The following is a 22,545-nucleotide window of genomic DNA, read 5'->3' on the forward strand; positions in this document are numbered from 1 at the left end:
AAACGCATAAATCAATGAAGCTAGAATACTTATACCATGTAAAAGAAATTCAAGGTGGTTTGTTTTTGTCTAGATATCCAAGTATAAGATATGACACCATAAAACTCCTAGAAGAGAACATAGGCAAAACATTTTTGGACATAAATTGTAGCAATATTTTCTTATATCAGTCTCCCAAGGCAAAAGAAATGAAAGCAAAAATACACAAATAATCAAACTTAAAAGATTTTTCACATCAACAAAACAAAAAGATCTACAGAATGGGAGAAAATATTTATGTGACTGAAAAGAGATTAATTTCCAAAACTGACAAATGGCTTATACATCCAGTATCAAGAAACAAACTACCCAATCAAAAAATGGGCAGAAGACCTAAATAAACATTAATCCAAAGAAGACATACAGATGGTTAATAGGCATGTGAAAAGATGTTCAACATCACTGATTATTTGAGATGAGCAAAATCAAAACCACAGTGAGGTATCACCTCACACTATACAGAATGGCTATCACCAAAAAGTCTACAAATAAATTCTGGAGAGGGTATGGAGAAACTGTGACTCTCCTACACTTCTTGGTGGCAATGTAAATTGGTGCAACCACTATGGAAAACAGTATGGACAGTTCTTTAAAAACAGAACAGAGCTACTACATGATCCAGCAGTCTTAGTCCTAGGCATATACCCAGAAAAGACAAATATTCTAATTCCAAAAAACACATGCACCCCACTGTTCATGGCAGCACTGTTCATAATAGCCAAGACATGGAAACAACTTAAATGCTCGTTAACAGATGATACTTAGAAATACACTATGCATACACAGTACAGGAGACCTGCAAACTGGAAAGTGTTATACCAAAGATGTTCTCACACTGTGGCAGAAGTTCTGTGGTCCACAACAGGTTTCCCAGCCTGGGGACTGGGCAAAGGGACTGAGAACCACTAGAGAAATTGACTTGAAGGCCAGTGGGATTGCAGAACTTCCACAAAACTGGGGAAACAGACTCTTGGAGGACACAACAAAACCTTGAATACACAAGGATGCGGGAGCAAGAAGCAGTGACCCCACAAGAGAGTGAGCCAGACTTGCCTGTGAGTGTCCCAGAGTTTCTGGCAGAGTGTAGGTTGACAGTGGTCTGTTGCGTGGACAGGGGCACTGAACAACAGTTCAGGGAGCATACATCCTTTTGAAGGAAGTTGCCATTGCACCATTAGCCTTGCCATAGTTTGGCATCAGGCCACACTACAGGGTGTGAACATAGCCCCCCATCAGCAGAAAACTGGATTAAAGATTTACTGAGCATGGTCACAAGAGAAGACTCTACTCATGGACATTACCAGATGGTCAACACCAAAATCAGATTGATTATATTCTTTGCAGCCAAAGATGGAGAAGCTCTATACAGTCAACAAAAACAAGACCAGGAGCTGACTATGGCTCAGATCTTGAACTCCTTATTGCCAAATTCAGACTTAAATTGAAGAAAGCAGGCAAAACCACTAGAGCATTCAGTTCAGTTCAGTTCAGTCACTCAGTTGTGTCCGACTGTTTGCAATCCCATGAATCGCAGCATGCCAGGCCTCCCTATCCATCACCAACTCCCAGAGTTCACTCAGATTCACGACCATCGAGTCAGTGATGCCATCCAGCCATCTCATCCTCCTTCTCTTCCTGCCCCCAATCCCTCCCAGCATCAGAGTCTTTTCCAATGAGTCAACTCTTCACATGAGGTGGCCAAAGTATTGGAGTTTCAGCTTAGCATCGTTCCTTCCAAAGAAATCCCAGGACTGATCTCCCTCAGAATGGATTGGTTGGATCTCCTTGCAGTCCAAGGGACTCTCAAGAGTCTTCTCCAACACCACAGTTCAAAAGCATCAATTCTTTGGCACTCAGCCTTCTTCACAGTCCAACTCTCACATCCATACATGACCACAGGAAAAACCATAGCCTTGACTAGACAGACCTTAGTCAGCAAAGTAATGTCTCTGCTTTTCAATATGCTATCTAGGTTGGTCATAACTTTTCTTCCAAGGAGTAAGCGTCTTTTAATTTCATGGCTGCAGTCACCATCTGCAGTGACTGTGGAGCCCCCCAAAATTAAGTCTGACATGGTTTCCACTGTTTCCCCATCTATTTCCCATGAAGTGATGGGACCAGATGCCATAATCTTCGTTTTCTGAATGTTGAGCTTTAAGCCAACTTTTTCACTCTCCACTTTCACTTTCATCAAGAGGCTTTTTAGTTCCTCTTCACTTTCTGCCATAAGGGTGGTGTCATCTGCATAGCTGAGGTGATTGATATTTCTCCTGGCAATCTTGATTTCAGTTTGTGCTTCTTCCAGTCCAGCATTTCCATGATGTACTCTGCACATAAGTTAAATAAGCAGGGTGACAATATACAGCCTTGATGTACTCCTTTTCCTATTTGGAACCAGTCTGTTGTTTCATGTCCAGTTCTAACTGTTTCTTCCTGACCTGCACACAGATTTCTCAAAGGGCAGGTCAGGTGGTTTGGTATTCCCATCTCTTTCAGAATTTTCCACAGTTTATTGTGATCCACACAGTCAAAGGCTTTGGCATAGTCAATAAAGCAGAAATAGATGTTTTTCTGGAACTCTCTTGCTTTTTCCACGATCCAACGGATATTGGCAATTTGATCTCTGGTTCCTCTGCCTTTTCTAAAACCAGCTTGAACATCAGGAAGTTCACGGTTCACGTATTGCTGAAGCCTGGCTTGGAGAAGTTTGAGCATTACTTTACTAGCATGTGAAATGAGTGCAGTTGTGCGGTAGTTTGAGCATTCTTTGGCATTGCCTTTCTTTGGGATTGGAATGAAAACTGACCTTTTCCAGTCCTGTGGCCATTGCTGAGTTTTCCAAATTTGCTGGCTTATTGAGTGCAGCACTTTCACAGCATCATCTTTCAGGATTTGAAACAGCTCAACTGGAATTCCATCATCTCCACTAGCTTTGTTCATAGTGATGCTTTCTAAGGCCCACTTGACTTCACATTCCAGGATGTCCAGGTGAGTGATTACACCATAGTGATTATATGGGTTGTGAAGATCTTTTTTGTAGAGTTCTTCCGTGTATTCTTGCCACTTATTCTTAATATCTTCTGCTTCTGTTAGGTCCGTACCATTTTTGTCCTTTATTGAGCCCATCTTTGCATGAAATGTTCCCTTGGTATCTCTAATTTTCTTGAAGAGATCTCTAGTCTTTTCCATTCTCGTCTTTTCCTCTGTTTCTTTGCAGTGATCACTGAGGAAGGCTTTCTTATCTCTTCTTGCTATTCTTTGGAACTCTGCATTCAGATGCTTCTATCTTTCCTTCTGTCCTTTGCTTTCTGCTTCTCTTCTTTTCACAGCTATTTGTAAGGCCTCCCCAGACAGCTATTTGCTTTTTTGCATTTCTTTTCCATGGCGATGGTCTTGATCCCTGTCTCTTTTACAATGTCACGAACCTCATTCCATAGTTCATCAGGCACTCTATCTATCAGATCTAGGCCCTTAAATCTATTTAGCACTTCCACTGGATAATCATAAGGGATTTGAGTTAGGTCATACCTGAATGGTCTAGCGGTTTTCCCTACTTTCTTCAATTTAAGTCTGAATTTTTTAATAAGGAGTTCATGATCTAAGCCACAGTCAGCTCCCAGTCTTGTTTTTGTTGACTGTATAGAGCTTCTCCATCTTAGGCTGCAAAGAATATAGTCAATCTGATTTTGGTGTCGACCATCTGGTGATGTCCATGTGTAGAGTCTTCTCTTGAGTTGTTGGAAGAGGGTATTTGCTATGACCAGTGCATTTTCTTGGCAAAACTCTATTAGTCTTTGGCCCTGGTTCATTCCATATTCCAAGGCCAAATTTGCCTGTTACTCCAGGTGTTTCTTGACTTCCTACTTTTGCATTCCAGTCCCCTATAATGAAAAGGACATCTTTTTTGGGTGTTAGTTCTAAAAGGTCTTGTAAGTCTTCATAGAACCATTCAACTTCAGCTTCTTCAGTGTTACTGGTTGGGGCATAGACTTGGATTACTGTGATATTGAATGGTTTGCCTTGGAAACGAACAGAGATCATTCTGTCATTCTTGATATTGCATCCAAGTACTGCATTTCAGACTCTTTTGTTGACCATGATGGCTACTCCATTTCTTCTGAGGGATTCCTGCCCACAGTAGTAGATATAATGGTCATCTGAGTTAAATTCACCCATTCCAGTCCATTTTAGTTCACTGATTCCTAGAATGTCGACGATCACTCTTGCCATCTCTTGTTTGACCACTTCCAATTTGCCTTGATTCATGGACCTGACATTCCAGGTTCCTATGCAATATTGCTCTTTACAGCATCGGACCTTTCTTCTATCACCAGTCACATCCATAGCTGGGCATTGTTTTTGCTTTGGCTCCATCCTTTCATTCTTTCTGGAGTTATTTCTCCACTGATCTCCAATAGCATATTGGGCACCTACTGACCTGGGGAGTTCCTCGTTCAGTATCCTATCATTTTGCCTTTTCATACTGTTCATGGGGTTCTCAAGGCAAGAATACTGAAGTGGTTTGCCATTCCCTTCTCCAGTGGACCACAGTCTGTCAGACCTCTCCACCATGACGCGTCCGTCTTGGGTTGCCCTGTGGGCATGGCTTAGTTTCATTGAGTTAGACAATGTTGTGGTCCTAGTGTGATTAGATTGACTAGTTTTCTGTGAGTATGGTTTCAGTGTGTCTGCCCTCTGATGCCCTCTTGCAACATCTACCATCTTACTTGGGTTTCTATTACCTTGGGTGTGGGGTATCTCTTCACGGCTCCTAGATCAAATTACTTGTGATTATACAGTGGAAGTGAGAAACAGATTTAAGGAACTAGATCTGAGTGCTTGACAAACTATGGACAGAGGTTCATGACATCGTACAGGAGACAGGGATCAAGACCATCCCCATGGAAAAGAAATGCAAAAAAGCAAAATGGCTGTCTGAGGAGGCCTTACAAATAGCTGTGAAAAGAAGAGAAGCAGAAAGCAAAGGACAGAAGGAAAGATAGAAGCATCTGAATCCAGAGTTGCTAAGAATAGCAAGGAGAGATAAGAAAGACTTCCTCAGCGATCAGTGCAAAGAAATAGAGGAAAAGAAGAGAATGGGAAAGACTAGAGATCTCTTCAAGAAAATTAGAGATACCAAGGGAACATTTCATGCAAAGATGGGCTCAATAAAGGACAAAAATGGTACGGACCTAACAGAAGCAGAAGATATTAAGAATAAGTGGCAAGAATACACAGAAGAACTGTAGAAAACAGATCTTCACAACCCATATAATCACTATGGTGTGATCACTCACCTGGAGCCAGACATCCTGGAATGTGAAGTCAAGTGGGCCTTAGAAAGCATCACTATGAACAAAGCTAGTGGAGATGATGGAATTCCAGTTGAGCTGTTTCAAATCCTAAAAAATGATGCTGTGAAAGTGCTGCACTCAATAAGCCAGCAAATTTGGAAAACTCAGCAATGGCCACAGGACTGGAAAAGGTCAGTTTTCATTCCAATCCCAAAGAAAGGCAATGCCAAAGAATGCTCAAACTACCGCACAACTGCACTCATCTCACATGCTAGTAAAGTAATGCTCAAACTTCTCCAAGCCAGGCTTCAGCAATACGTGAACCGTGAACTTCCTGATGTTCAAGCTGGTTTTAGAAAAGACAGAGGAACCAGAGATCAAATTGCCAACATCTGCTGGATCGTGGAAAAAGCAAGAGAGTTCCAGAAAAACATCTATTTCTGCTTTATTGACTATGCCAAAGCCTTTGACTGTGTGGATCACAATCAACTGTGGAAAATTCTGAAAGAGATGGGAATACCAGACCACCTGACCTGCCCTTTGAGAAATCTGTGTGCAGGTCAGGAAGAAACAGTTAGAACTGGACATGGAACAACAGATTGTTTCCAAATAGGAAAAGGAGTGCATCAAGGCTGTATATTGTCACCCTGCTTATTTAACTTATATGCAGAGTACATCTTGAGAAACGCTGGGCTGGAAGAAGCAAAAGCTGAAATCAAGATTGCCAGGAGAAATATCAATCACCTCAGCTATGCAGAGGACACCACCCTTATAGTAGAAATGAAGAGGAACTAAAAAGCCTCCTGATGAAAGTGAAAGTGGAGAGTGAAAAAGTTGGCTTAAAGCTCAACATTCAGAAAACAAAGATCATGGCATCTACTCCCATCACTTCATGGCAGATAGATGGGGAAACAGTGGAAACAGTGTCAGACTTAATTTTGGGGGGCTCCAAAATCACTGCAGATGGTGATTGCAGCCATGAAATTAAAAGATGCTTACTCCTTGAAAGGAAGGTTATGACCAATCTAGATAGCATATTAAAAAGCTGAGACATTACTTTGCTGACTAAGGTCTGTCTAGTCAAGGCTATGGTTTTTCCTGTGGTCATGTATGGATGTGAGAGTTGGACTGTGAAGAAAGATGAGTCCTGAAGAATTGATGCTTTTGAACTGTGGTGTTGGAGAAGACTCTTGAGAGTCCCTTGGACTGCAAGGAGATCCAACCAGTCCATCTTAGAGGAGACCAGTCCTGGGTGTTCATTGGAAGGACTGATGCTGAGGCTGAAACTCCAATACTTTGTCCACCTCATGTGAAGAATTTACTCACTGGATAAGACCCTGATGCTGCGTGGGATTGGGGGAAGGAGGAGAAGGGGATGACAGAGGATGAGATGGCTGGATGGCATCACTGACTCAATGGACATCAGTTTGGGTGAACTCCAGGAGTTGGTGATGGACAGGGAGGCCTGGGGTGCTGCGATTCATGAGGTCACAAAGAGTCGGACATGACTGAGTAACTGAACTGAACTGAACTGAACTGAGTATGGTCATCAGAGCAAACCCAGAATCTCCCACAGCCAGTCTGTCCCATCAGAAAGTTTCCATAAGCCTCTTATCTGCATCCATGAGAGGGCAGACAGAAAGAAAATCACAATCACAGAAAACTATCCAAATTGATTACATGACTCACAACCTTGTCTGACTCAGTGAAGCTATGAGCCATGCCATGGAGGGCCACCTAAGACAGACAGGTCATGATAGAGAGTTCTGATGAAACATGGTCCACTGGAGAAGGGAATGGCAAACCACTTTAATATTCTTGCCTTGAGAACGCCACGAACAGTATGAAAATGAAAAAAGATGGCATTGATTTGAACTCCCGAGGTCAGTAGGTGCCCACTATGTGACTGGAGAAGAGCAAAGAACTCCAGAAGGAAAGAAGTGGTGGAACCAAAGCAGAAATGATGCCCAGTTGTGGGTATGTCTGAAAATAAAGTCCAATGTTGTAAAGAAAAATATTGCATAGGAACCTGGGATGTTAGGTCCATAAATCAAGGTAAATTGGAAGTGGTCAAACAGGAGATGGCAAGAGTGAACATCAACATTTTTGGAATCAGGGAACAAAAATGGGCCAGAATGGGTGAATTTAATTTAGATGACTATTATATCTACTACAGTGGGTAAGAATCCCTTAGAAGAAATGGAGTAGCTCTTATAGTCAGTGAGGGAGTCTGACATGCAGTACTTGGGTGCAATCTCAAAAATGACAGAATGATCTCGATTCGTTTCCAAGCAAACCATTCAATATGTCAGTAATCCAAGTCTATACCATCGCTAATGCTGAATAAGCTGAAGTTGAATGGTTCTATGAAGAACTACATGACCTTCCAGAATTAACACACACACACACACACACACACACACACACACAATATGTCCTTTTCATCACAGGGGAATTAATGCAAAAGTAGGAAGCCAGGAGACACCTGGAGTAGCAGGCAAGTTTGACATATAAGTCAAAATGAAGCAGGGCATAGTCTAAGAGTTTTGCCAAGAGAACGCACTGGTCATAGCATAAATCCTCTCTAACAACTCAAGAGATGACTCTCCACATGGATACCACCAGATAGTCAATACTAAAAACAGATTGACTCCATTCTTCACAGTTGAAGATGGAAAAGCTCTATATGGTCAGGAAAAAAAAAAGACTGGGAGCTGACTGTGCAACTCTTTATTGAAAAGTTTAGACTTAAATTGAAGAAAGAAGGGAAAACCACTAGGCCATTTATGACTTTAAGCAAATTCTTTATGATTATGCAGTGGAAGTGACAAATAGATTCAAGGGATTAGATATGATAGGGAGCCTGAAGAACTATGGAAAGAAGTTCACAACATTCTACAGGAGGCAGTGGTCAAAAGCATCCCCAAGAAAAAGAAATGCAAAAGGCAAAATGGCTGTCTGAGGAAGCCTTACAAATAGCCGAGAAGAGAAGAGAAGGGTAGCTAAAGGCACAGGAGAAAAGGAAAGATATATCCATCTGAATGCAGAGTTCCGAAGAATAGCAAGGAGAGATAAGAAAGCCTCCCTAAGTGAACAGTGCAAAGAAATAGATGAAAACAATAGAATGGGAAAGACTAGAGATCTCTTCAAGAAAATCAGAGATATCAAGGGAACATTTCATGCAAAGATGGGCACAATAAAGGACAGAAACAGTATGGACCTAAGAGAAGCAGAAGATATTAAGAAGAGGTGGCAAGAATACAAAGAAGAACTATATGAAAAGATTTTAATGACCCAGATAGCTATGATTGTGTGATCACTAACCTAGATCCGGACATCTTGGTGTGTGAAGTCAAGTGGGCCTCAGGAAGCATCACTATGAACAAAGTTGGTGGAGGTGATGAATTCCAGTGAGCTATTTCAAATCCTAAAAGATGATTCTGTCAAAGTGCTGCACTCAATATGCCAACAAATTTGGAAAACTCAGCAGTGGCCACAGGATTGGAAAATGTCAGTTTTCATTCCAATCCAGAGGAAGGCAATGCCAAAGAATGCTCAAACAGCTGCACAATTGCACTCATCTTACATGCTAGCAACTGACTGAACTGACTGACTACACGCTAGCAAAGTAATGCTCAAAATTCTCCAAGCCAGGCTTCAACAGTATGTGAACTGTGAAATTCCAGAGGTTCAAGGTGGATTTAGAAAAGGCAGAGGAACCAGAGATCTAATTTCCAATGTATATTGGATCATAGAAAAAGCAAGAGAATTCCAGAAAACATCTACTTCTGCTTTATTGATTACACCAAAGTCTTTGACTGTGGGGAACACACAAACTGGAAATTTCTTAAAGAGATGGGAATACCAGACCACCTTACCTGCCCCTGAGAAATCTGTATGCAGATCAAGAAGTAACAGTTAGAATAGGACATGGAACAACAGACTGGTTCCAAATTGGGAAAGGAGTATGTCAAGGCTGTATATTGTCACCCTGTTTATTTAACTCATGTGCAGAGCACATTATGTGAAATGCCAGGCCAGGTGAAGCACAAGCTGAAATCAAGATTTCCGGGAGAAATATCAATAACCTCAGATACACAGATGTCACCAACCTTACAGCAGAAAGTGAAAAGGAAATAAACAGGATCTTGGTGAAAGTGAAAGAGGAGAGTGAAAAAGCTGGCTTAAAACTCAACAGCCAAAAAATGAAGATCATGGCATCCAGTCCCATCACTTCATGACAAATAGATGGGGAAACCATGGAAACAATGACAGACTTTATTTTTCTGGGCTCCAAAATCACTGCAGATGGTGATTGCAGCCATGAAATTAAAAGACGCTTACTCCTTGGAAGAAAAGCTATGACCAACTTAGACAGCATATTGAAAAGCAGAGACATTACTTTGCTGACAAAAGTCCATCTAGTCAAAGCTGTGGTTTTTCACATGACTTTTAATGTGAGAGCTGGACTATAAGGAAAGCTGAGAGCCAAAGAATTGACGCTTTTGAACTGTGGGGTTGGAGAATACTCTTGAGAGTCCCTTGGACTGCAAGGAGATCCAACCAATCAATCCTAAAGGAAATCAATCCTGAATATATAGAAAAGACCCTGATGCTGGGAAAGATTGAAGGCAGGAGGAGAAGGGGATGACAGAGGATGAGATGGTTGGATGGCATCACCGACTCGATGGATAGGAGTTTGAGCAAGCTCTGAGAGTTGGTAATAGACAGGGAAGCCTGGCATGCTGCAGTCCATGGGGTCACAAAGAGGCAGACATGACGGAGTGACTGAACTAAACTGATACTTTATCCATATATCCTTAATTTTTGCCTAATGTCCTTTTTCTCTTCTAAGATCCCATCCAGGGTCCCATATATTATTTTCGTCATATGTCCTAGCTATGACAGTGGTTTATTATCTCTTTGGTGACAGCTTTATTGAGATATAATTTGCTTACCTATAGTTCACCCATTTGAAGTAATATAATTCAATATTTCAAATATATCCAAAGTGTTCTGCAACCATCATCACAATTAATTTAAAAACTTTAAATCAGGGTTGGTTGGGGTGGGGGGGGAAGCAGATACAAACACACACACACAAATGTCATTGATATTTAACTATGTAGTTAACTTTACTGGTCATTTTATTTCTTCATGAAATTCAAATTTTTTGTTCTTTCTTTTCAGCCTGAAGGATTCCCATCAATATATCTTGTAGAGCACAACTTTTAGTGAGGAACCCTCTCAGCTCTTTGGTTTATCTGAAGATGCCTAAAATTCCCCTTTATTTTTGAAGGATAATTTTGCTGGATATAGACTTCTTAGTTAGTTAGTTAGTTAGTTTGTTTTACTTTTAGCATTTTCAATAGCCATCCCATTGCCTTTTGGCCTCCAGGATTTCTGACAAGAAATCAGCTGTTAGTCTTACGAGGATCCCTTGCTAATGTTAATGAAGAGTCACTTCTCTCTTGCTAGTTTAAATATTCTTTCTTTGTCTTTAGCTTTTGATTGATTATGATATCTAGATGCAGATCTCTTTGAGTTTAATTTAAAGCTTGTTGAGCTTCTTGGTTATGTAGATTCATTTATCAAAGTTTGGAAATTGTCACTCATGATTTCTTCAAATAAGGGTTTCTTTCTTCCCTTTTCCTTTCTCTCTAGCTTCCCATCAGGCTGTGCCACTCCAATTAGGTGTGTGTTGTATGCTTAACGGTGTCACAGAGATCCTTACAGGTCTTTGAGACTCTGTTTATTTTTCTTCATTCCTTTTCTTCCTATATCTCTGACTGAAAAATTTCAGTTGATCTGAATTATTTCAATTAATCTGAATTGAATATTCAGGTTCACTAACTCTTGTTCTGTCTGCTTACATCTGCATTATATCTCATGTTGAGTCCATATAGTAAATTATACATTTCAGTTAGATACTTTAACTCCAGAGTTTGTTTTATTTATTTTTATAAATTCTTTTAATTTTTTTACTCTGTATTTGATGACACATTATTTGCCTGGTTCCTTTTTTTCTTTAGATTTAGTTTCCTTTGCCTCTATGGACATACTTGAATTGTTGATTTAAAGTTTTAATTCAGTAAGTTCAATGTTTCTTGACATAAGGGATAATTATCTCTGGGTTCCTGCGTGTGGATTTTTTTGCATATCTTCTGTCTTTTTGTTGCTGAAACTCGACATTTCAAATAGTACGTAAGGTAACTCTGAAAATTTGATTCTCTACATTACTCAGGTTTTGTTATTGCTTTTTGTTGTAGTTTCTGTTGTTTGTTTAGTGACCTTTCTGAAAGTCTCCAAACTATATTTGTCATGTGTGAACCTTGAAGTCTCTTAGTGATCAGCTAATAATTGGACTGAAATTGTTTTAAATGCCTGGAATCCATATGTCTATGGGTATTTGCCAAGGGGCTCTGTGTGCATATTTAGGAATATCTTCAATACTCAGGTGATTTACAGCTCTGCTGCCATCTTAACTTGCTGCTTGCTGCTGCTGCTAAGTCACTTCAGTCATGTCCGACTCTGTGCGACCCCCTAGATGGCAGCCCACCAGGCTCTCCCGTCCCTGGGATTTTCCAGGCAAGAACACTGGAGTGAGTTGCCATTTCCTTCTCCAATGCATGAAAGTGAAAAGTCAAAGTGAAGTCGCTCAGTCGTGTCTGACTTTCAGTGACCCCATGGACTGCAGCCTACCAGGCTTCTCCATCCATGGGATTTTCCAGGCAAGAGTACTGGAATGGGGTGCCATTGGCTTACATAGCTTCAAAGCCAACCAGAGGTGAGAACTTAGGACTTTCTTCAAGCTGCAGATTTTTGTTTAACATATATGCATCCCTATGGATATGCATGACCTTTCAGCCCCTATAGACACCTTATTCTTCCATTTTTTATTTCAAGCTTTTTGGCTAGTCTGTTGTTTGCCCCATCTGTTATTCACTGCCTCAGGCAACTAAGATTTTAAAACAGTTAACAAATGCCTTCCAAGGAGAAACTCCAAGCACAGGACTAATTTGTGTGAAGTCAAATAAAACTTTTTGAGTGAAGTCTTCTAGGGAGCCATCATATTATTCATATAATGGCTCCTTTTTGATGATGAGGCTTTGAGAGAGAGATATCTAGCCTCATTCTGTTCCCTTTTGAATTAGGAATGCAGGCTATTATTTTTCAAGTCCTCCACAGTGCTGAGAAGTGGGGGATGTTAAATTATAATGCCACAAATTAATGAGATTTAATTTTTTGACCATTTTTCTAGGCATTTTTTTCTTTGCTTTTATGGAGGGGGGGCTTTGACAGGTCCTTATTTTGCTATTTCTGTTGACATCTCAAACTTGATAGCTTTGAATACTAGTCAAATATTTTGTGGGGTGTCACCCAAGTGGGATTTTGCTTGATTTTTTTCTCATGAGTAGATTGGAGCTATGCTTTCCTGGGGAGAAATACCACAGAGGTAAAATGTCAATCCCATTGCATCATATGAAGGGGACATAGTATGAAAATGACTTTTCATGTAGATGTTAACCTTGATCACTGGATAAAGTAGTGTTTGTCATATTTCTCCACTGTAAGGTTACTTTCTTCCTTCTCTTTCCATACTGAACTTTGTGAAAGGAAGTCATAATGCACAACCTGCATTTAAGAAGTGGGAGCTCTGTTCCATGTTCTTAAAAGTAAGATTTTGCCACATAAATTATTTGGAGTTGTGCACAGGGAAGCTATCTTCAGTTCAGTTCAGTTCAGTTCAGTCGCTCAGTCGTGTCTAACTCTTTGTGACCCCATGGACTACAGCACGCCAGGCCTCCCTGTCTATCACCAACTCCCGGAATTTACCCAAACTCATGTCCATTGAGTTGGTGATGCCATCCAACCATCTCATCTTCTGTCGTCCCCTTCTCCTCTTGCTTTCAATCTTTCCCAGCATCAGGGTCTTTTCAAATGAGTCGGCTCTTAACATCAGGTGGCCAAAGTTTTGGAGTTTTAGCTTCAGCATCAGGAGAACTATCTATTCTCTCCCAATTACTTTTTTTTTAATTTACTGATAGGTTTTTAAAAAACTTTTATTTTATACTGGAATATTGTTGATTAACAGTGTTGTGCTGGATTCCTGTGTACAGTAAAATGATTCAGTTGTGTGTATACATATATCTATTCTTTTTCAAATTCTTCTCCCATTTAGGTTGTTAAATGATATTGAGCAGAGTTCTCTATGCTATACATTAGGCCCTTGTTGGTTATCCATTTTGTACACACTGCTATAGTTAAAATGGATAGCCAAATATTTATTTATTCAATCACTTCTTTATATCAGAATGAACTCATAGAAATTTATTTTATATTTTAGGTTACAACCCCATCCTATTTTACTTATCTTGTTGCTCAGTTTTCTAGTTTTGGTCATTGGTGCTGTTTCAGTTGGCTTCCGTTTCCCTTGGAGAAGGATTTTTTTTTAAAGAGAAATGATATAGTAAAAGTAGATTACATTCAAACTTGATTTGATAACTATATATATAGAATGTTTACATCCTTTAGATACAAAACAAGGTTTTTCTATGTTTACATACATGTTTAAAAATTAGACTTGACCATGAAAAGCAACAACACCAACAAATATTTCTGACCTACCCTTCGATTATAATCCAATAAAATTGGAGGTAAATAGCAAAATGATTTAAAAAAAAAAACCTTAATCACTTGGAAATTGACAAACATATCTTTATTAAACTGGCTTCCTTCGTGAGTCAATAGTAAAGAATCTGACTGTAATGCATGAGATGCAGGTTCAATCTCTGGATCAGGAAGACCCCTGGAGAAGAAAATGGCAACCCACTTCACTATTCCTGCTAGGATAATCTCATGGACAGAGGAGCGTTGTGGGCTACAGTTCATGAGGTCGCAGTCAGATGTAACTTGGTGAGAAAGACACTTGAATTAGAGAATAAATTTAAAAGAAATCACAATTTTTAAATAAGAAAGAGATAAAACTATTAAAAGAATGAAATATTAATCATGTAAAGTTAGAATGAAAGTCACTCAGTTATGTCTGATTCTGTGTGAGCCAATGGACTATAGCCTACCAGGCTCCTCTGTCCATATGATTATTGAGGCAAGAATTCTGGAGTGGGTTGTCATTTCCTACTCTTCCCCTTCCCAACTCAGGGATCGAAACTGGGTCTTCTGCATTGCTGGCAGATTCCTTACTGTCTGAGCTACCAGGGAAACCATAAAGTTAGAAAAAGTAACCAAATAAACTAAGTGAGTAAGAAAAGGAAATTAATAGAAATAAAGGTTGAAATAATAAAGTAGAAAAAAAGAAAGATAAATAAATCCAGAAATGTGTTTCTTTGAAAAAAAAAAAACCTACAAAGTAGAAACATTTGCAAGCTTAATTAAGATGAGAGAGAGCAAAAACAGACAACATTTGAAATGAGCAAGGGGATATAATTTAAAAATTACAGAGCAATGTTGCTTGAAAGTCTATGACATCTAGATTTAAGACCTACAGACCTATATTATTCCTAGAAAAATAGATATCATTAAATTTCACTCAGGAATTGTAAAACTTGAATAAGCTAATGATTGTGGGGAAAACCAGAAATTTATTTGAGTTCTATCATTATGAGGTTCATTATCAAGATGAGTTTGACCTTTAGAGAATAGATAATTCCAATGTACTTTGATATTTCAGGCCATGGAAAGTACAAACCTCCCATGTTACTTTATGAAACCAGCATAATCTTAACACCTAATGGTGATAATTTTCTTAAAATACACTATCAACCAATGTTGCTTATAAATACAGAAGCATTGTTGAGATCTTTTTGCTAAATTTGGGAGCCATTTTATTAAATATTTATTTTTAAATTGAAGTATAACAGATTTACAATGTTCTGTTAATTTCTGCCATAGAGCAAAGTGATTTATTTATACATACATATGTGAGTGTGTGTGTGTATTCATTCTTTTTTAAAATATTCTTTTCCATTATGGTTTATCATATTACATTGAATACAATTCTCTGTGCTGTATAGTAGGATCTTGTTGTTTATCCATTCTATATATAATAGTTTACATCTGCCAACTCCAAACTCCCACTCCATCCTTCCTTCAAGTCTGTTCTCTATGTCCGTTAATGTTTCTATTTCGTAGAGAAGTTCATTTGTATCATAGTTTTTCATATTTGTCTTTCTGACTTAACTTCCTTCAGTATAACAATCTCTAATTGCATCCAGGTTGCTGCAAATGATATTATTTTGTTCTTTTACATGGTCGAGTAGTATTCCATTGTATATATGTACCAATCTTTTTTATCCATTCATCTGTCAGTGGACATATAGGTTGCTTCCATGTCTTGGCTACTGTGAATAGTGCTGCTGTGAACAATAGGGTTGCCTGCATCTTTTTGAATTAGAGTTTCGTCTGGATATTTGCCCAGGGTTGGGACTGCTGGATCATATGGTAATTATATTTTTAGTTTTCTGAGGAACTTCCATACTGTTTTCCATAGCAGCTATATCAACTTACATTTGAGGGACATTTTAAAATCAAGACAATGATAACTCTGACTAAATATGATTGATTCTAGGTCAATACTCTATCAATGTAATCCATTATAATAATATAGTAAAGGAGATCGCCATATTCTAGCAACAGATACAGAAAAGGGATTTGATAAAATTCAGTAGCTATTAAAATTGCAAATAAAATAGCAACAAAGGGAAATAAAATCATCATTCAATAATAACAACCACAAAAATGAACTACAGAGCAAATAAACTGATTTCATATGATCTGACAATAGCGGATATCAGCTTAGGCTAGTATTTAGTATTGAGTTTCTAAAACTGCAACAGTATGAAGCATGAAATAAAACTGGCATAAACAATGAGGGGAAAGCAACAATGCTTTTTCTAATGGCATCTATAAATATAAATAATCAAAAGGTTGCGTTTTGTGGGCTTTTTAAATTTGCTTCTTCAGAAGGTATCAGAATTGGTGAAGTGGTTGGATATATATTATAATAATGAATTACTTTAGAAATCAGTACATAGAAATGTTGGTTGTAAATGATATTGTTATACAACATTGGTTATAAATGAAAATTTATACAGTATTCAGAGTTTAAAAGAAAGGCATGGGACCTATTTGAAGATAATTATAAAATGTCACTGATAAAAGAAAGATGTCCCCAAGAAACTTGTTCTTCAATAAGGAGACTTATGGTTCACAGAAATTCTCCCCAAATGAATATACATACATCATGCAATTCCAATTAGATATACAAATACTTTTTAAAAGCTAAATGAATAATCTTAGAATATATTAAAGAATAAATGCCTAGGAATAACATAGAAAGCCATAAAGAATAATCAAGATGAAGAATTTGCTTTCCAAGGTTATGCCACAGTCACTGTATTTAAATCAGCTCAATAGTTGCATGGGAATAGACAGATCAGGAATATAGAAAAGAAGCTACAAAAGAGTAGCAATATTTGAGAATTTTATATATTAAAAAAATGATTACTTCTATGGGAAAAATGGGTTATTTAAATGCACTGGAACAATTAGCCATCCAGCTTAATTGACTCTATCTGACACCACATCCAAAGATAAGTCCTTCCTGGACTCTCCCAGCGTTCCAGTTATGATGAAGTAATGCCACACTGCACAACCTGCCTGCTCCTGCCCCTGCCCTTCACTGAAGAAAACAATGATAAAACCTGGACACAATACAAAAAGTGATTATCTGAAAGTTTGGGAGAGTGAAGAAAAGCAGACAGACACAGACTAAAAGTGGGAGGTGCACACTTACTTGGAGAAGGGGGACAGGAAGCTCAGTAAGTTCCTCTGAGTCCACATGGCAGTGCCCACAGCAGCTGTAGGGGAAACAGAAAATTGGAGCTGAAATCCTGTGAACACTGGAGAGAGTTGAAGGGGGAGTGTGAACCCACATTTTGACTCTTAAACTATGCATATGCAGAAGACTCAAAGCAGCTCAGCACTTTATCTGATACAAAATGTCTGACTTGAGGCTAGAGCTGCCGCTCAAAGACAAGAGTTTGAAGTTTAAGCCAGGCAAGAATGTTCTCTGCTAAAAATGCTCATAAGAGAAAAATAACAGAATCCAAAATGCTCAGAACTTAACATTCATAACATCCAAGATATAATCCCAAATTATCTAATATACAAAGAACTAAGAAAATGGGACATATTCTCTAAAGGAGATAAGTCAATCAAGTATGACTGCCCCTCCTCCCCACAAGGTTAATCAACTGCTGCAACTAGTAAACAAGGTTGTTTAAATGACTATTACAAAATTCTCAATGAAGTAAAACAAAATATATTGTCAATTAATGAAAATATTTCAGCTTAGAAAAGAAAAATCTCTGCAGAGGAAACAAAAACAGTATATATTAAAAAAGGAAGCAAATAGAAATTCTATAAATGAAAAATACAATTTCTGAACTTAAAAATTCATTGGATGGACATAAAATCCAAACAGATATGAAAGTAGAAAATGTAAGTGAATATGAAGATAGAATGATAAATATTATCCAAAGTGAAGAATAGAAAGAGGATAGAACAAAGGAAAATCACTTTGATTTTTGTTGTTCCAAAATATCTCTCATGCCCATGCTTATCATGTTCAATCTTCCTCCAGTATGAACATATGGAAAGAAGTCATAATGAATATTCTAATACCTCTGTCTCCTAACTCTGTCATTTCTGGGTCAGTTTGATTGATCAACTTTCCCCCTCATTTTAGCTTGCATTTTTCCTTTTCTGCTTCTTTGCATGCTTCTTTATTTTTGAATTATCCTACTCCTTGTGAAATTTTCCTTGTGTTCATTATTCTTTAATGTATACTTGTTTGAATGTATTTGATCTTCATTTTGGGATGCAGTTAAGTTACTTGGAAACAATTTGGGTCTTATCTTAAGCTTTGTTAGCAGGGAACAGAGTAGTGTTTAGGGTCAAAATTTCCCCACTACTGAGGCAAACTCTAGCATTCTACCAATTCCTATAATTATAGGATTTTGGAGTTTTCACTCCAGATGGTGTGAAGCAGGCACTACGCTGGCTCTTTATAATTCTCGAGGACTTGCTCTTCTAATCCTTTATAGATTTCTCACACACGTGTTGAAGAGTATTGGAACTCTCATAGATCTTTGGAGCTCTTTTTCCTTGCAGCCTGCTCCCTCCTCTTCAATGCTCTGCTTTGCTAATTCTAGCTAAAGTGTCCCTCTGGACCCCAGCTCCTCTCTTCAATTTAGGGAGACTGTTGTGCTCCACCCAGGTCACCCTGCCCTGTGCTGCTGCCTGAGAATTCTCTCTAGGCCACAGTTAGGGTAATTGCAGGGTTCACTTTATTTGTTCTTCATCTCTCAGAGACCATTGTCTTTCTATAGTTAATAGTCAATGTCTTGAGAAACTTTAACATACTTTGTCTGAGGTATTAGTTGTTTCAGGCAAGAAAGCAAATATGTTAGGAAGCAAATTAGAGAACAGATTAGGGCCCTTCAGTATCCACAACCCCTCAATCTGTGATGCTCCAGGGTCTGAGAAGATGAAAACCAGTGGGTTTTTTCAAGAAATGTAACAAGCAAATTGAAAAATCTATACAGAAAGGCAATAGACTTAGAATACCTAAAACAATTTTGAAAAAGTAAATCAATTTATAAGACAACACTATCTGATTTCAAAGCTTACTATAAACTATAGCAATCTAAATTGGCATAAGCATAGATATAGAGACCAATGGAATAGTAACAACACAAAAGCCATGTTCTCAAATGTTTATAGCAGGGCTATCTACAATAGACAAAAACTGGTGAGTGAATAAGCAAATCATGGCTTATCTATACTATGAAATTCTATACTGCAATGAGAAAGGATTAGTGCACTCAGTATCATGGATTAACCACGGAAACATTAAGCTAAGTGAAAGAAGTCAAACACAGAAGTCTATAGTGGATGATTCATTTATAAAAAAATTCTAGAAAAAGACCAAACTATAGTAACAGAAAGCAGATCAGTGGTTGCCTAGAGCTGGGGATAGGGGACATATGGGGGTATAAGAAGACATTTTATGATGATGTAATTGTTCTATATCTTGACTGTGATTACTTTGTCATATACAATTGTCACAGTTCATCAAACTGCACACTTTGAATGTGTATTTTTTATAATATTATTTTAGCTTTTAAAAATCAAAAAGGAAAAAAATTAAAATAGATTCCTCATGACTTAAATGCTCAATAGAAAACAAAGCAACCTCTCCACACACACACAAAACAACTTCACAATACTCCTGCAAAAAAAGAGTCAAGGAGAACTTCTCAACAGACATTTACATGTTATAAAAGAAATTATATTAATCTTTGTATGGCTATCAGTTCAGTTCAGTTCAGTCACTCAGTCATGTCTGACTCTTCACAACCCCATGGTCTGCAGCGTGCCAGGCTTCCCTGTCCATCACCAACTCCCAAAGCCTACTCAAACTCCTGTCCATCGAGTCAGTGATGCCATCCAACCATCTCATCCTCTGTCATCCCCTTCTCCTCCTGCCTTCAATCTTTCCTAGCATCAGGGTCTTTTCCAATAAGTCAGTTCTTCACATTAGGTGGCCAAAGTATTGGAGCTTCAGCTTCGGCATCAGTCCTTCCAACGAATATCAGTCCTTTATGATTGACTGGCTTGATCTCCTTGAAGGCCAAGGAACTCTCAAGAGTCTTCTCCAACACCACAGTTCAAAAGCATCAATTCTTCGGTGCTCAGCTTTCTTTATTGTCCAACTCTCACATCCATATATGACTACTGGAAAAACCATAGTAGATTTGACTAGACAAACCCTTGTTGGCAAAGTAATGTCTCTGTTTTTTTATATGCTGCTTTTTAATATGCTGTCTAGGTTGGTCAAGAAGCAATCTGTATGCAGGTCAAGAAGCAACAGTTAGAACTGGACATGGAACAACAGACTGGTTCCAAACTGGGAAAGGAGTACCTCAAGGCTGTATATTGTCATCCTGCTTATTTAACTTATATGTAGAGTACATCATGCGAAATGCCAGGCTGGATGAAGCACAAGCTGGAGTCAAGATTGCCAAGAGAAATATCAATAACCTCAGATACACAGATGACACCACTCTATGGCAGAAAATGAAGAACTAAAAAGCCTCTTAATGAAAGTGAAAGAGGAGTGAAAAAGTTGGCTTAAAACTCAACATTCAAAAAAAGAACATCATGACATCTAGTCCCATCACTTCATGACAAATAGATGGGGAGACAATGGAAACAGTGTCAGACTTTATTTTGAGGGCTCCAAAATCACTGCAGACAGTGACTGCAGCCATGAAATTAAAAGATGCTTGCTCCTTGGAAGAAAAGCTATGACCAACCTAGATAGCATATTAAAAACCAGAAACATTATTTTACCAGCAAAGGTCCATCTAGTCAAAGCTGTGGTTTTTCTAGTAGTCACGTATGGATGTGAAAGTTGGATCATAAAGAAAGCTGAACGCCGAAGAATTGGTGATTTTGAATCGTGATGTTGGAGGAGACTCTTGAGGGCCCCTTGAACAGCAAGGAGATCCAACCAGTCAATCCTAAGGGAAATCAGTCCTGAATATTCACTGGAAGGACTGATGCTGAAGCTGAAACTCCAATACTTTGGCCACCTGATGTGAAGAGCTGACTCACTGGAAAAGACCCTGATGCTGTGAAAGACTGAAGGCAGCAGAAGAAGGGGACGACAGAAGATGAGATGGTTGGAGGGCATCAGCAGCTCAATGGACACGAGTCTGAGCAAGCTCCGGGAGTTGGTGATGGACAGGGAAGCCTGGCATGCTACAGTCCATGGGGTCACAAGGAGTCAGACACGACTGAGTGACTGAACTGAACTGAACTGAGGTTGGTCATAACTTTTCTTCCAAGGAGCAAGTGTCTTTTAATTTCATGGCTTCAGTCACCATCTGCAGTGATTTTGGAGTCCAAGAAAATAAAGTCTGTCACTGTTACCATTGTTTCTCCATCTATTTGACATGAGGTGATGGGACCGGATGCCTGTATGGCTATAGAAGCGATTAAATCAGTGGGTAAAATAGATTGGGGAAAACAGTGTGATACAAATGACAGGAAAAGGGTAGGTTTTCTGTATTATTCAAAATACTTTTTTAAATGAATAAGAAAAATATAACTTAAATAATCAACCAAGGAAAAATCATAGAGGAGCAAACTAAATACATGAAAAAATGCTAAAATTCACTGGTAACCAGGAAAATGCAAATTTAAAGAGCTATAGGTTTACATTCTTTAAAAAGAGCTACACATCTAATACATGTGGGGATTTTGCTCTCATATTCCTGGTGGAAATGTGCAGTGTTATAGCCTTTGGCAAAAGTAATATAGCAGTATTTTAAAAATAAAAACACATAAATCATTTAACCTTATCAGGCTTATCCCAAGAATGCCAATAGAAATAAAAGCAGATGTATAAGTGGATATAGGCATTAAAGTGTCATTGCAACCTTGTTTCTTACAGCACCACACTGAATCAAAGTGGATGTCGGTCAGGAGGGGACTCGTTGAGTGCATTTAACTGCATTCATACTCCATTCTGTTGAGCAATTGGTGAAATGAGTGAATCAGAGCGATAGTAGGGGACTTTATCCAGCGCTTATAATTGAATAAGAAATGCAAGGTGCAAAACGAGTGGATAATAGCCAACTTTGTTTTTTGCAAAACAAAGAGTAAAATCCCACTTTATATACATTCTTACATGTGTGTTTGTATACATGTATATTTGCTATAGTATTGTGAGCATAAAGGAAAAATACGGAAGAATTCATACCAGATTTTTTAATTCTTCTTCCAATGTAACCCTTGTTGTGTGCATTAATACATATGTAGGTATGGGTGGAGCCAAGCAACAAACCCTGCATTTGGACAGCATGTATATGATTAGATGTATATTGTGTTAGTCAGATAAGTTAGGCTATTCTTTCAGTAGTAAACAATTTAATTCAATGCATCAATATAGAAAACATTTATTTCTTGCTCACATAAACTCTGAGGGTCTTGAACACTCCTTAGAGTTTCAGGCCATTTAGATCGTGGACTCTTCCTATCAACCTGTGTTTTCATGACTGACACAGTAGTGGAAGGAAGTTAACGGAGAATTGTGCAACAGCATTTAAAGGTTTTCTCCTGG

The sequence above is a fragment of the Capricornis sumatraensis genome, chromosome 20 (assembly GCF_032405125.1).
Source record: "Capricornis sumatraensis isolate serow.1 chromosome 20, serow.2, whole genome shotgun sequence".
Taxonomy (NCBI): Eukaryota; Metazoa; Chordata; class Mammalia; order Artiodactyla; family Bovidae; genus Capricornis; species Capricornis sumatraensis.